Raw genomic sequence first — 14,618 nt, 5'->3', positions numbered from 1 at the left:
CATTACCGCCACCTACTGGACTGGGGTGTGCCTCGGGAGATTGTGTGTCCAGAATTTACAGTAAATATAAAAAATATTCATGATAATAGAATATTAATGATAATAATAACGCATTAAATCAAATATATCTGTTAAGTTACGGTGTTGTATTAATACAAATAAATAAAAATGTATAAATGTGCTCAAGCGGTTTGATGTGCTAATTCTCACCTGTTGCTTTATATGCAAAGATTGATGACTGAGGGGATAATTTGGCTTTAATATTTATCTATTCCTCTTAATATTTACAACCACAGACTACTATTTAGAACAAGTTTAGCCAACGGCAGCAAGTGACACATTTTATTGAAAAGGCCAATGTACTGTATATGTCTGTACACACACACTGGGTTCCAAATTATGATGCAAATAGGATTTGAAACAATGTTTTTGTTTGTTTTTCAATGATATTCATGCATGGCATTTTGTCTCTGGGCTATTTGGATCACTGATATCAATTTTGGACAAGTGTCATAATTAGTTTGCCAGGTGAGTCCAATTAAAAGAAAACAACTTAAAAATGATGTTTCACATTATTAAGCATGCCACAGATTTCAAGCAATATGGGAAAGAAAAAGGATCTCTCTGCTGACAAAAAAGCCTCCAATATCGCAATGCCTTGGACAAGGCATGAAAACATTCAATAATTCACAAAAACCTTCGTACAGTGAAGAAATTTGTGGCTGATTCAGATGACAGCCGGGATTGTGCTGAGAAAGGCAGATCTTTTCTGCCAGACAAATGTCAAATGTTTCTGCCAGACAAATGTATGGAATCAAGAGAGCGCCTGCTAAAAAGCCATTACAAAGCAGCAAACAGGTATTTGAAGCTGCTGGTGCCTCTGAAGTGCCATGAACCTCAAGGTGTATGATCCACCAGAGGCTTGCAGTTATGCATACACCTACTATTTGGCCACCCCAAAGCAATACTCACAAGCAGAAATGCTTGCAGTGGACCAACAAATACATGATGATTAATTTTCAAACAATCCTGTTTACTGATGAGGGCCGTGCAACCTTGGATGATCCAGATGGATGAAGTAGAGTATGGTCAGCATATCTCAACAAGGCTGTGATGTCAGCAAGGAGGTGGCTGGGTCCTGTTTCAGATCAGAATCATTGAGAGAGAGCTGGTAGGCCCTTTTTGGTCAATGAAAGTGTGAAAATGACCTCAGCAAAGTATGTAGAGTACCATGGTACAATATGAATAACTGAATGAATAACAAAATTACCTCTCTCATGATGCAAAGAATACCTACCTCTCTGTCATTGGCTGTTATGGGCATAACAGGAAAGACACTCATGGTTTGGCCCCCTTTTTTCCCCTGACCTCAAACCAATTGAGAACCTAGGCAGCATCGTCAAGCAAAAAATCTATGAGGGTGGGAGGAAGATCACAACAAAACAGCAGCTGTGGGAGGCTATTCTGACATCTTGCAAAAAATTCAAGCAGAAACGCTCAAAAGTACAAGTTCAAAGCAAGAATTGTGAAGGTTATATCAAGGAAGCAATCTTTTGTGAACATGTAACTTGGCCTGTTAAAATGTTAACGATTGAAATAGGTTTTGCTTTCAGTAAATATGGCCTCCTTATACTGCAAATTCATCAAATGACCATTTTTGGTTCTTAAAAAACAGTGAAATACTTTGAAACTCTGTTGTGCATGTGGAACAGTGCATTTAATTTTTTTTTATGAAAAAAAATACAGTTCAATCATTTGGAAGTTTGTTCAATAACATTCAAATTGTACTCTAAAGGTTGATGACTTGAAAATCATGACTGTAATTCATGTTGACTATTTCGCAAAATCAGAGAAAAATATCATTTGCAGAATAATTTGGAGCACACTGTAAAATACATACTTAGTATAAACATACATTATACAAAAAAGAATTTAATTAATAATTATTTACTAATAGAAAATCTCCAGAATGTCTTTATATCAATGCGTAATGCTCTGTTTTCTTCCATATGATTTTTAGCCTCTTTAAGAGCTGCGCACAAGGCAGCATTTTCCTCTTGTAGCGCCTCAATTTCTTCTCTTAGTGCCCTGGTATCCTTGCTCAGCATTATTTTCCTCCTTAAGGTATATGACTTCATCCTGGATCCCCTCATCCTGGATTTGACGCAGACACTGAAACTGTGCGTTTTTGTGTGCCTCCAGGGTTATAAATTTTCCATCTATATGTTTTGCAATTTGTAAAGTAGCTGCAAGAGGACACAAGCCAGTGTCTTAATGTGCCGGTCCCAAGCCCGGATAAATACACAGGGTTGTGTCAGGAAGGGCATCCGACGTAAAACTTTTGCCAAATCAAACATGCGAATCAAACTTATGACTTCCGTACCGGATCGGTCGAGGCCGATGGAAGTCTATTGACAAGTGCCAGTAGTGTGATGGAAAGATGGAAAGAATACTTTGAAGAGCTGATGAACATGGAAAATGAGAGAGAACAAAGACTAGAAGGGACTTTTGTGGACCAGGAAGTAGCAAAGATTAGTCAGGATGAAGTGAGGAGGGCATTGAAGAGGATGAAGAGTGGAAAGGCCGTCGGTCCTGATGATATACCTGTAGAGGTTTGGACGTGTCTCGGAGAGGTGGCAGTAGAGTTTCTGACTGGGTTGTTCAACAGGATCTTAGATCATGAAAAGATGCCTGAGGAATGGAGGAGAAGTGTGCTGGTGCCCATTTTTAAGAACAAGGGAGATGTGCAGAGCTGTGGCAACTACAGAGGAATAAAGCCGATGAGCCATACAATGAAGTTATGGGAAAGAGTAGTTGAAGCTAGACTAAGGACAGAAGTGAGCATTTGTGAGCAGCAGTATGGTTTCATGCCAAAAAAAGAGTACTAGAGACGCAGTATTTGCTTTGAGGATGTTGATAGAGAAGTACAGAGAAGGCCAGACGGAGCTGCATTGTGTTTTTCTAGATCTGGAGAAAGCTTATGACAGGGTGCCCAGAGAGGAACTGTGGTATTGTATGAGGAAGTCTGGAGTGGCAGAGAAGTATGTTAGAGTGGTGCAGGACATGAATGAGGACTGTAAGACAGTGGTGAGGTGTGCGGTAGGTGTGACAGAGAAGTTCAAGGTGGAGGTGGGACTGCATCAGGGATCAGCTCGGAGCCCCTTCTTGTTCACGGTGGTGATGGACAGACTGACAGACGAGGTTAGACAGGAATCTCCATGGACTATGATGTTTGCAGATGACATTGTGATCTGCAGTGAGAGCAGGGAACAGGTGGAGGAGAAGCTAGAGAGCTGGAGGTTTGCCCTGGAAAGGAGAGGAATGAAGGTTATCCGCAGTAAGACAGTGTACATGTATGTGAATGAGAGGGACCCAAGTGGAAGAGTGACGTTACAGGGAGAAGAGATCAAGAAGGTGGAGGATTTGAAGTACTTAGGGTCAAAGGTCCAGAGCAATGGAAAGTGTGGAAAAGAGGTGAAGAAGCGTGTACTGGCAGGATGGCACGGGTGGAGAAAAGTGTCTGGCAAAATAATTCCAGTCGAACTGGTCTTGTCTGTGCTGAAGATGAGGTTGTTAATATTTGGCCAATACGGTCCGTAGATTTCACTGGTTGAAGTCGCCAGCTGCCAAAAACGTGGTGTCAGGGAAGCTGTACACCATGTGGACTAGCCTCTTTGTGAGGGTCTGGGGTATGTTGCACGATCTTCCAGACATCAAGCACACTGTCTTGTTCGTATTTCTTACCTTGCTTATTTCTCAAAGTAAAAAAGGAATGACAAAAGGTCTTGTTTCCACCCGGTTTTACAGGGGACTTTTCGCATGCAAGGCGAACATGATAACCACTACACTATGGAAACTACAGACCAGCCTTTTTCAAAATAATGCCAGTCTAACCAGACCAGACAGAACCAGCGCTTATTCCTCATGTGTACTATCTTCTCCTTGGTCTTGTCTGTGTTGAGGATGAGGTTGCTGTTTTCACACAATGACATCACACCGGCCAGCCCCTTTGTGCAGGCCAGTGATGCAATCCGATCACTGCGGTGTCATCCGGGAAATAAACATGGCCTATGTGGCCAAACTGGGGACAGGGCGCAGCTCTGTCTGTGGCATGAGTGTTGCTGTGTACGTGGTCCAGTGTGTTCTCGTCACAGGTTGGAATGTCTACATGCTGGTAATATTTGTGCAATACCTGTGGATTTCACTGTTGGAGGTTGCTGTGCACATTGTGAGTCTGTAGCTGATCGGTGGATTCTGAGGTTTTGTGTGAGAACCAGGTGTTGGCAAAAATTAGAGCGCAGCACTCTCTTATTTCCTGAATGGAACCGACACCGCCTGAGAGACTGCAGCCCTTATCCAGCGCTTTAGCCCACACGGCCATATTACCGAGGAAGATTACTCAGAGAGGAGAAATTTGACTGCATGATGAGATGGCCGGTATTTGGAACAGCAAAACCTCGTGCTCACTTGACTTCTCCTTCGGCGAATGGACACCAAACCAAAGCCACCAAAGTCCTCGTTAGTATAGTGGACAGTATCTCCGCCTGTCACGCGGAAGACCGGGGTTCGATTCCCCGACGGGGAGTCAATGTTATGTGTGTTACAGTTTCATGTTGAACCTCGTGCAGGGCTACTCTTGCAACAACACAGGCTAAGGCTAACCCGTCTCAACAGAACTCTTTGAATCTTCCTTTCGAAGTGCTCGGCTGTGTTGGGCAATCAGACAGCCATGAAGCACAGTACCTTGCTACCAAAGCATTCCGTTCTCGGTGAACAGAGCTTACCTGGGCTTTCAACCCATGCCTCCTGAGAAGCAGAAAGCTAAATTTGGCGCTGTCACACGGAAGACCGATATTCGATTCCCCGACGGGGAGTCAATGTTATGCGTGTTTCAGTTTCATGTTAAACCTCGAGCAGGATTACTCTTGCAACAACACATCCGTCGGGTAAGGCTCACCCGTCTCACAAGAATGCTTTGAATCTTCCTTTCGAAGTGCTCGGCTGTGTTGGACAATCTGACAGCCATGAAGCACAGTACCTTGCTACCAAAGCATTCCGTTCTCGGTGAACAGAGCTTACCTGGGCTTTCAACCCGTGCCTCCTGAGAAGCAGAAAGCTAAATTTGGCGCTCTACACCGCTCAGCCACACTACCTAAAACGGTGCCCTCGTCAGGAAAAAACGGTGGCATTTTACATTTTGCTGACACCGTAGCAAAGTCAAGAGAAACTGCACAACGGACAATAGCCTTGCGGGTGTCAGCAGAGTGGCGCAGCGGAAGCGTGCTGGGCCCATAACCCAGAGGTCGATGGATCGAAACCATCCTCTGCTATTTGACACTCTTTTAGAATGCCGCAGACGTATTGGTCGCGTTCCGTTGACAGCCGACATTTTTAACGTTGCGTTCATGACAGACGTTGTAAGGCGGACCACGCGGAAGACCGATGTTGGTTTGGCTGACTTGGAGATTTTTTTGATGTGCTTCACAATTTCACAGAAGCCAGCACTCATGATATTCAACTTTGAGATCTGCCCACAGACGGACTCCCTGAATGTTATGACGTGTGTACGCGGCTGTTCGTGAGGTGCTGGAGTATGTTGCACAATCCTACAGACATCAAGCACACTATTTTGATAGCATTTCTTACCTAGCTTATTTATAAAAGAAAGGCAAGCAGAAAGAACTTGTTTCCACCTGGTTTCGAACCAGGGACCTTTCGCGTGTTAGGCGAACGTGATAACCACTACACAATGGAAACCACGATCGCCTAACGTTTTTAACAGGACTGGCAAAAACAATTCCAGTCTAACTGGTCTTGTCTGTGCTGGGGATGAGGTTGTTAATATTTGGCCAATACGGTGCGCAGATTTCACTGGTTGAAGTCGCCAGCTGCCAAAAACGCAGTGTCAGCCAACCTGTACACCATGTGTACTCACCTCCTTGTGAGGGTCTGGGGTAAGTTGCACAATCTTCCAGACATCAAGCACACTGTCTTGTTTGCATTTCTTACCTTGCTTATTTCTCAAAGTAAGAAAGGAATGATGAAAGGTCTTGTTTCCACCCGGTTTCGAACCGGGGACCTTTCGCGTGTGAGGCGAACGTGATAACCACTAAATTTGGCGACCAGTCTAACTGGTCTTGTCTGTGCTGGGGATGAGGTTGTTAATATTTGGCCAATACGGTGCGCAGATTTCACTGGTTGAAGACGCCAGCTGCCAAAAACGCAGTGTCAGCCAACCTGTACACCATGTGTACTCACCTCCTTGTGAGGGTCTGGGGTAAGTTGCACAATCTTCCAGACATCAAGCACACTGTCTTGTTTGCATTTCTTACCTTGCTTATTTCTCAAAGTAAGAAAGGAATGATGAAAGGTCTTGTTTCCACCCGGTTTCGAACCGGGGACCTTTCGCGTGTGAGGCGAACGTGATAACCACTACACTATGGAAACTGCAAGCTGGCCTTTTTCTAAATAATGCCGGTCTTACCAGACCAGACAGAACCAGCTCTTATTCCTCATGTGGACTTTCTTCTCCTTGGTCTTGTCTGTGTAGAGGATGAGGTTGCTGTTTTCACACAATGACATCACACCGGCCAGCCCCTTTGTGCAGGCCAGTGATGCAATCCGATCACTGCGGTGTCATCCGGGAAATAAACATGGCCTATGTGGCCAAACTGGGGACAGGGCGCAGCTCTGTCTGTGGCATGAGTGTTGCTGTGTACGTGGTCCAGTGTGTTCTCGTCACAGGTTGGAATGTCTACATGCTGGTAATATTTGTGCAATACCTGTGGATTTCACTGTTGGAGGTTGCTGTGCACATTGTGAGTCTGTAGCTGATCGGTGGATTCTGAGGTTTTGTGTGAGAACCAGGTGTTGGCAAAAATTAGAGCGCAGCACTCTCTTATTTCCTGAATGGAACCGACACCGCCTGAGAGACTGCAGCCCTTATCCAGCGCTTTAGCCCACACGGCCATATTACCGAGGAAGATTACTCAGAGAGGAGAAATTTGACTGCATGATGAGATGGCCGGTATTTGGAACAGCAAAACCTCGTGCTCACTTGACTTCTCCTTCGGCGAATGGACACCAAACCAAAGCCACCAAAGTCCTCGTTAGTATAGTGGACAGTATCTCCGCCTGTCACGCGGAAGACCGGGGTTCGATTCCCCGACGGGGAGTCAATGTTATGTGTGTTACAGTTTCATGTTGAACCTCGTGCAGGGCTACTCTTGCAACAACACAGGCTAAGGCTAACCCGTCTCAACAGAACTCTTTGAATCTTCCTTTCGAAGTGCTCGGCTGTGTTGGGCAATCAGACAGCCATGAAGCACAGTACCTTGCTACCAAAGCATTCCGTTCTCGGTGAACAGAGCTTACCTGGGCTTTCAACCCATGCCTCCTGAGAAGCAGAAAGCTAAATTTGGCGCTGTCACACGGAAGACCGATATTCGATTCCCCGACGGGGAGTCAATGTTATGCGTGTTTCAGTTTCATGTTAAACCTCGAGCAGGATTACTCTTGCAACAACACATCCGTCGGGTAAGGCTCACCCGTCTCACAAGAATGCTTTGAATCTTCCTTTCGAAGTGCTCGGCTGTGTTGGACAATCTGACAGCCATGAAGCACAGTACCTTGCTACCAAAGCATTCCGTTCTCGGTGAACAGAGCTTACCTGGGCTTTCAACCCGTGCCTCCTGAGAAGCAGAAAGCTAAATTTGGCGCTCTACACCGCTCAGCCACACTACCTAAAACGGTGCCCTCGTCAGGAAAAAACGGTGGCATTTTACATTTTGCTGACACCGTAGCAAAGTCAAGAGAAACTGCACAACGGACAATAGCCTTGCGGGTGTCAGCAGAGTGGCGCAGCGGAAGCGTGCTGGGCCCATAACCCAGAGGTCGATGGATCGAAACCATCCTCTGCTATTTGACACTCTTTTAGAATGCCGCAGACGTATTGGTCGCGTTCCGTTGACAGCCCACATTTTTAACGTTGCGTTCATGACAGACGTTGTAAGGCGGACCACGCGGAAGACCGATGTTGGTTTGGCTGACTTGGAGATTTTTTTGATGTGCTTCACAATTTCACAGAAGCCAGCACTCATGATATTCAACTTTGAGATCTGCCCACAGACGGACTCCCTGAATGTTATGACGTGTGTACGCGGCTGTTCGTGAGGTGCTGGAGTATGTTGCACAATCCTACAGACATCAAGCACACTATTTTGATAGCATTTCTTACCTAGCTTATTTATAAAAGAAAGGCAAGCAGAAAGAACTTGTTTCCACCTGGTTTCGAACCAGGGACCTTTCGCGTGTTAGGCGAACGTGATAACCACTACACAATGGAAACCACGATCGCCTAATGTTTTTAACAGGACTGGCAAAAACAATTCCAGTCTAACTGGTCTTGTCTATGCTGGGGATGAGGTTGTTAATATTTGGCCAATACGGTGCGCAGATTTCACTGGTTGAAGTCGCCAGCTGCCAAAAACGCAGTGTCAGCCAACCTGTACACCATGTGTACTCACCTCCTTGTGAGGGTCTGGGGTAAGTTGCACAATCTTCCAGACATCAAGCACACTGTCTTGTTTGCATTTCTTACCTTGCTTATTTCTCAAAGTAAGAAAGGAATGATGAAAGGTCTTGTTTCCACCCGGTTTCGAACCGGGGACCTTTCGCGTGTGAGGCGAACGTGATAACCACTAAATTTGGCGACCAGTCTAACTGGTCTTGTCTGTGCTGGGGATGAGGTTGTTAATATTTGGCCAATACGGTGCGCAGATTTCACTGGTTGAAGACGCCAGCTGCCAAAAACGCAGTGTCAGCCAACCTGTACACCATGTGTACTCACCTCCTTGTGAGGGTCTGGGGTAAGTTGCACAATCTTCCAGACATCAAGCACACTGTCTTGTTTGCATTTCTTACCTTGCTTATTTCTCAAAGTAAGAAAGGAATGATGAAAGGTCTTGTTTCCACCCGGTTTCGAACCGGGGACCTTTCGCGTGTGAGGCGAACGTGATAACCACTACACTATGGAAACTGCAAGCTGGCCTTTTTCTAAATAATGCCGGTCTTACCAGACCAGACAGAACCAGCTCTTATTCCTCATGTGGACTTTCTTCTCCTTGGTCTTGTCTGTGTAGAGGATGAGGTTGCTGTTTTCACACAATGACATCACACCGGCCAGCCCCTTTGTGCAGGCCAGTGATGCAATCCGATCACTGCGGTGTCATCCGGGAAATAAACATGGCCTATGTGGCCAAACTGGGGACAGGGCGCAGCTCTGTCTGTGGCATGAGTGTTGCTGTGTACGTGGTCCAGTGTGTTCTCGTCACAGGTTGGAATGTCTACATGCTGGTAATATTTGTGCAATACCTGTGGATTTCACTGTTGGAGGTTGCTGTGCACATTGTGAGTCTGTAGCTGATCGGTGGATTCTGAGGTTTTGTGTGAGAACCAGGTGTTGGCAAAAATTAGAGCGCAGCACTCTCTTATTTCCTGAATGGAACCGACACCGCCTGAGAGACTGCAGCCCTTATCCAGCGCTTTAGCCCACACGGCCATATTACCGAGGAAGATTACTCAGAGAGGAGAAATTTGACTGCATGATGAGATGGCCGGTATTTGGAACAGCAAAACCTCGTGCTCACTTGACTTCTCCTTCGGCGAATGGACACCAAACCAAAGCCACCAAAGTCCTCGTTAGTATAGTGGACAGTATCTCCGCCTGTCACGCGGAAGACCGGGGTTCGATTCCCCGACGGGGAGTCAATGTTATGTGTGTTACAGTTTCATGTTGAACCTCGTGCAGGGCTACTCTTGCAACAACACAGGCTAAGGCTAACCCGTCTCAACAGAACTCTTTGAATCTTCCTTTCGAAGTGCTCGGCTGTGTTGGGCAATCAGACAGCCATGAAGCACAGTACCTTGCTACCAAAGCATTCCGTTCTCGGTGAACAGAGCTTACCTGGGCTTTCAACCCATGCCTCCTGAGAAGCAGAAAGCTAAATTTGGCGCTGTCACACGGAAGACCGATATTCGATTCCCCGACGGGGAGTCAATGTTATGCGTGTTTCAGTTTCATGTTAAACCTCGAGCAGGATTACTCTTGCAACAACACATCCGTCGGGTAAGGCTCACCCGTCTCACAAGAATGCTTTGAATCTTCCTTTCGAAGTGCTCGGCTGTGTTGGACAATCTGACAGCCATGAAGCACAGTACCTTGCTACCAAAGCATTCCGTTTTCGGTGAACAGAGCTTACCTGGGCTTTCAACCCGTGCCTCCTGAGAAGCAGAAAGCTAAATTTGGCGCTCTACACCGCTCAGCCACACTACCTAAAACGGTGCCCTCGTCAGGAAAAAACGGTGGCATTTTACATTTTGCTGACACCGTAGCAAAGTCAAGAGAAACTGCACAACGGACAATAGCCTTGCGGGTGTCAGCAGAGTGGCGCAGCGGAAGCGTGCTGGGCCCATAACCCAGAGGTCGATGGATCGAAACCATCCTCTGCTATTTGACACTCTTTTAGAATGCCGCAGACGTATTGGTCGCGTTCCGTTGACAGCCCACATTTTTAACGTTGCGTTCATGACAGACGTTGTAAGGCGGACCACGCGGAAGACCGATGTTGGTTTGGCTGACTTGGAGATTTTTTTGATGTGCTTCACAATTTCACAGAAGCCAGCACTCATGATATTCAACTTTGAGATCTGCCCACAGACGGACTCCCTGAATGTTATGACGTGTGTACGCGGCTGTTCGTGAGGTGCTGGAGTATGTTGCACAATCCTACAGACATCAAGCACACTATTTTGATAGCATTTCTTACCTAGCTTATTTATAAAAGAAAGGCAAGCAGAAAGAACTTGTTTCCACCTGGTTTCGAACCAGGGACCTTTCGCGTGTTAGGCGAACGTGATAACCACTACACAATGGAAACCACGATCGCCTAACGTTTTTAACAGGACTGGCAAAAACAATTCCAGTCTAACTGGTCTTGTCTATGCTGGGGATGAGGTTGTTAATATTTGGCCAATACGGTGCGCAGATTTCACTGGTTGAAGTCGCCAGCTGCCAAAAACGCAGTGTCAGCCAACCTGTACACCATGTGTACTCACCTCCTTGTGAGGGTCTGGGGTAAGTTGCACAATCTTCCAGACATCAAGCACACTGTCTTGTTTGCATTTCTTACCTTGCTTATTTCTCAAAGTAAGAAAGGAATGATGAAAGGTCTTGTTTCCACCCGGTTTCGAACCGGGGACCTTTCGCGTGTGAGGCGAACGTGATAACCACTAAATTTGGCGACCAGTCTAACTGGTCTTGTCTGTGCTGGGGATGAGGTTGTTAATATTTGGCCAATACGGTGCGCAGATTTCACTGGTTGAAGACGCCAGCTGCCAAAAACGCAGTGTCAGCCAACCTGTACACCATGTGTACTCACCTCCTTGTGAGGGTCTGGGGTAAGTTGCACAATCTTCCAGACATCAAGCACACTGTCTTGTTTGCATTTCTTACCTTGCTTATTTCTCAAAGTAAGAAAGGAATGATGAAAGGTCTTGTTTCCACCCGGTTTCGAACCGGGGACCTTTCGCGTGTGAGGCGAACGTGATAACCACTACACTATGGAAACTGCAAGCTGGCCTTTTTCTAAATAATGCCGGTCTTACCAGACCAGACAGAACCAGCTCTTATTCCTCATGTGGACTTTCTTCTCCTTGGTCTTGTCTGTGTAGAGGATGAGGTTGCTGTTTTCACACAATGACATCACACCGGCCAGCCCCTTTGTGCAGGCCAGTGATGCAATCCGATCACTGCGGTGTCATCCGGGAAATAAACATGGCCTATGTGGCCAAACTGGGGACAGGGCGCAGCTCTGTCTGTGGCATGAGTGTTGCTGTGTACGTGGTCCAGTGTGTTCTCGTCACAGGTTGGAATGTCTACATGCTGGTAATATTTGTGCAATACCTGTGGATTTCACTGTTGGAGGTTGCTGTGCACATTGTGAGTCTGTAGCTGATCGGTGGATTCTGAGGTTTTGTGTGAGAACCAGGTGTTGGCAAAAATTAGAGCGCAGCACTCTCTTATTTCCTGAATGGAACCGACACCGCCTGAGAGACTGCAGCCCTTATCCAGCGCTTTAGCCCACACGGCCATATTACCGAGGAAGATTACTCAGAGAGGAGAAATTTGACTGCATGATGAGATGGCCGGTATTTGGAACAGCAAAACCTCGTGCTCACTTGACTTCTCCTTCGGCGAATGGACACCAAACCAAAGCCACCAAAGTCCTCGTTAGTATAGTGGACAGTATCTCCGCCTGTCACGCGGAAGACCGGGGTTCGATTCCCCGACGGGGAGTCAATGTTATGTGTGTTACAGTTTCATGTTGAACCTCGTGCAGGGCTACTCTTGCAACAACACAGGCTAAGGCTAACCCGTCTCAACAGAACTCTTTGAATCTTCCTTTCGAAGTGCTCGGCTGTGTTGGGCAATCAGACAGCCATGAAGCACAGTACCTTGCTACCAAAGCATTCCGTTCTCGGTGAACAGAGCTTACCTGGGCTTTCAACCCATGCCTCCTGAGAAGCAGAAAGCTAAATTTGGCGCTGTCACACGGAAGACCGATATTCGATTCCCCGACGGGGAGTCAATGTTATGCGTGTTTCAGTTTCATGTTAAACCTCGAGCAGGATTACTCTTGCAACAACACATCCGTCGGGTAAGGCTCACCCGTCTCACAAGAATGCTTTGAATCTTCCTTTCGAAGTGCTCGGCTGTGTTGGACAATCTGACAGCCATGAAGCACAGTACCTTGCTACCAAAGCATTCCGTTCTCGGTGAACAGAGCTTACCTGGGCTTTCAACCCGTGCCTCCTGAGAAGCAGAAAGCTAAATTTGGCGCTCTACACCGCTCAGCCACACTACCTAAAACGGTGCCCTCGTCAGGAAAAAACGGTGGCATTTTACATTTTGCTGACACCGTAGCAAAGTCAAGAGAAACTGCACAACGGACAATAGCCTTGCGGGTGTCAGCAGAGTGGCGCAGCGGAAGCGTGCTGGGCCCATAACCCAGAGGTCGATGGATCGAAACCATCCTCTGCTATTTGACACTCTTTTAGAATGCCGCAGACGTATTGGTCGCGTTCCGTTGACAGCCCACATTTTTAACGTTGCGTTCATGACAGACGTTGTAAGGCGGACCACGCGGAAGACCGATGTTGGTTTGGCTGACTTGGAGATTTTTTTGATGTGCTTCACAATTTCACAGAAGCCAGCACTCATGATATTCAACTTTGAGATCTGCCCACAGACGGACTCCCTGAATGTTATGACGTGTGTACGCGGCTGTTCGTGAGGTGCTGGAGTATGTTGCACAATCCTACAGACATCAAGCACACTATTTTGATAGCATTTCTTACCTAGCTTATTTATAAAAGAAAGGCAAGCAGAAAGAACTTGTTTCCACCTGGTTTCGAACCAGGGACCTTTCGCGTGTTAGGCGAACGTGATAACCACTACACAATGGAAACCACGATCGCCTAACGTTTTTAACAGGACTGGCAAAAACAATTCCAGTCTAACTGGTCTTGTCTGTGCTGGGGATGAGGTTGTTAATATTTGGCCAATACGGTGCGCAGATTTCACTGGTTGAAGTCGCCAGCTGCCAAAAACGCAGTGTCAGCCAACCTGTACACCATGTGTACTCACCTCCTTGTGAGGGTCTGGGGTAAGTTGCACAATCTTCCAGACATCAAGCACACTGTCTTGTTTGCATTTCTTACCTTGCTTATTTCTCAAAGTAAGAAAGGAATGATGAAAGGTCTTGTTTCCACCCGGTTTCGAACCGGGGACCTTTCGCGTGTGAGGCGAACGTGATAACCACTAAATTTGGCGACCAGTCTAACTGGTCTTGTCTGTGCTGGGGATGAGGTTGTTAATATTTGGCCAATACGGTGCGCAGATTTCACTGGTTGAAGTCGCCAGCTGCCAAAAACGCAGTGTCAGCCAACCTGTACACCATGTGTACTCACCTCCTTGTGAGGGTCTGGGGTAAGTTGCACAATCTTCCAGACATCAAGCACACTGTCTTGTTTGCATTTCTTACCTTGCTTATTTCTCAAAGTAAGAAAGGAATGATGAAAGGTCTTGTTTCCACCCGGTTTCGAACCGGGGACCTTTCGCGTGTGAGGCGAACGTGATAACCACTACACTATGGAAACTGCAAACTGGCCTTTTTCTAAATAATGCCGGTCTTACCAGACCAGACAGAACCAGCTCTTATTCCTCATGTGGACTTTCTTCTCCTTGGTCTTGTCTGTGTAGAGGATGAGGTTGCTGTTTTCACACAATGACATCACACCGGCCAGCCCCTTTGTGCAGGCCAGTGATGCAATCCGATCACTGCGGTGTCATCCGGGAAATAAACATGGCCTATGTGGCCAAACTGGGGACAGGGCGCAGCTCTGTCTGTGGCATGAGTGTTGCTGTGTACGTGGTCCAGTGTGTTCTCGTCACAGGTTGGAATGTCTACATGCTGGTAATATTTGTGCAATACCTGTGGATTTCACTGTTGGAGGTTGCTGTGCACATTGTGAGTCTGTAGCTGATCGGTGGATTCTGA

General features: G+C 46.6%; 16 non-coding genes across 16 annotated transcripts; 8 read left to right on the top strand and 8 right to left on the bottom strand.

Annotated features, from left to right (window-relative positions):
- Window positions 1-4,513: 4,513 nt before the first annotated feature.
- On the top strand, window positions 4,514-4,585 carry trnad-guc (transfer RNA aspartic acid (anticodon GUC)). Its single transcript has one exon. It is a non-coding gene; the product is annotated as a tRNA-Asp (tRNA).
- Window positions 4,586-5,258: 673 nt separating this feature from the next.
- Window positions 5,259-5,330, top strand: trnam-cau (transfer RNA methionine (anticodon CAU)). Its single transcript has one exon. It is a non-coding gene; the product is annotated as a tRNA-Met (tRNA).
- A 354-nt stretch (window positions 5,331-5,684) lies between these two features.
- On the bottom strand, window positions 5,685-5,757 carry trnav-aac (transfer RNA valine (anticodon AAC)). The gene has a single exon. It is a non-coding gene; the product is annotated as a tRNA-Val (tRNA).
- Window positions 5,758-6,374: 617 nt separating this feature from the next.
- trnav-cac (transfer RNA valine (anticodon CAC)) lies at window positions 6,375-6,447 on the bottom strand. Its single transcript has one exon. It is a non-coding gene; the product is annotated as a tRNA-Val (tRNA).
- Window positions 6,448-7,103: 656 nt separating this feature from the next.
- Window positions 7,104-7,175, top strand: trnad-guc (transfer RNA aspartic acid (anticodon GUC)). Its single transcript has one exon. It is a non-coding gene; the product is annotated as a tRNA-Asp (tRNA).
- A 673-nt stretch (window positions 7,176-7,848) lies between these two features.
- Window positions 7,849-7,920, top strand: trnam-cau (transfer RNA methionine (anticodon CAU)). The gene has a single exon. It is a non-coding gene; the product is annotated as a tRNA-Met (tRNA).
- A 354-nt stretch (window positions 7,921-8,274) lies between these two features.
- trnav-aac (transfer RNA valine (anticodon AAC)) lies at window positions 8,275-8,347 on the bottom strand. The gene has a single exon. It is a non-coding gene; the product is annotated as a tRNA-Val (tRNA).
- Window positions 8,348-8,964: 617 nt separating this feature from the next.
- trnav-cac (transfer RNA valine (anticodon CAC)) lies at window positions 8,965-9,037 on the bottom strand. The gene has a single exon. It is a non-coding gene; the product is annotated as a tRNA-Val (tRNA).
- A 656-nt stretch (window positions 9,038-9,693) lies between these two features.
- trnad-guc (transfer RNA aspartic acid (anticodon GUC)) lies at window positions 9,694-9,765 on the top strand. Its single transcript has one exon. It is a non-coding gene; the product is annotated as a tRNA-Asp (tRNA).
- A 673-nt stretch (window positions 9,766-10,438) lies between these two features.
- Window positions 10,439-10,510, top strand: trnam-cau (transfer RNA methionine (anticodon CAU)). The gene has a single exon. It is a non-coding gene; the product is annotated as a tRNA-Met (tRNA).
- Window positions 10,511-10,864: 354 nt separating this feature from the next.
- trnav-aac (transfer RNA valine (anticodon AAC)) lies at window positions 10,865-10,937 on the bottom strand. Its single transcript has one exon. It is a non-coding gene; the product is annotated as a tRNA-Val (tRNA).
- A 617-nt stretch (window positions 10,938-11,554) lies between these two features.
- On the bottom strand, window positions 11,555-11,627 carry trnav-cac (transfer RNA valine (anticodon CAC)). The gene has a single exon. It is a non-coding gene; the product is annotated as a tRNA-Val (tRNA).
- Window positions 11,628-12,283: 656 nt separating this feature from the next.
- On the top strand, window positions 12,284-12,355 carry trnad-guc (transfer RNA aspartic acid (anticodon GUC)). The gene has a single exon. It is a non-coding gene; the product is annotated as a tRNA-Asp (tRNA).
- A 673-nt stretch (window positions 12,356-13,028) lies between these two features.
- On the top strand, window positions 13,029-13,100 carry trnam-cau (transfer RNA methionine (anticodon CAU)). The gene has a single exon. It is a non-coding gene; the product is annotated as a tRNA-Met (tRNA).
- A 354-nt stretch (window positions 13,101-13,454) lies between these two features.
- trnav-aac (transfer RNA valine (anticodon AAC)) lies at window positions 13,455-13,527 on the bottom strand. Its single transcript has one exon. It is a non-coding gene; the product is annotated as a tRNA-Val (tRNA).
- Window positions 13,528-14,144: 617 nt separating this feature from the next.
- On the bottom strand, window positions 14,145-14,217 carry trnav-cac (transfer RNA valine (anticodon CAC)). Its single transcript has one exon. It is a non-coding gene; the product is annotated as a tRNA-Val (tRNA).
- Between the last annotated feature and the right edge of the window lie 401 nt (window positions 14,218-14,618).

This window comes from Dunckerocampus dactyliophorus, chromosome 12 (genome assembly GCF_027744805.1).
Source record: "Dunckerocampus dactyliophorus isolate RoL2022-P2 chromosome 12, RoL_Ddac_1.1, whole genome shotgun sequence".
Classification (NCBI taxonomy): Eukaryota; Metazoa; Chordata; class Actinopteri; order Syngnathiformes; family Syngnathidae; genus Dunckerocampus; species Dunckerocampus dactyliophorus.
The sequence above is the reverse complement of the archived record's forward strand: the minus strand, read 5'-3'. Positions and strand labels throughout refer to the sequence as shown.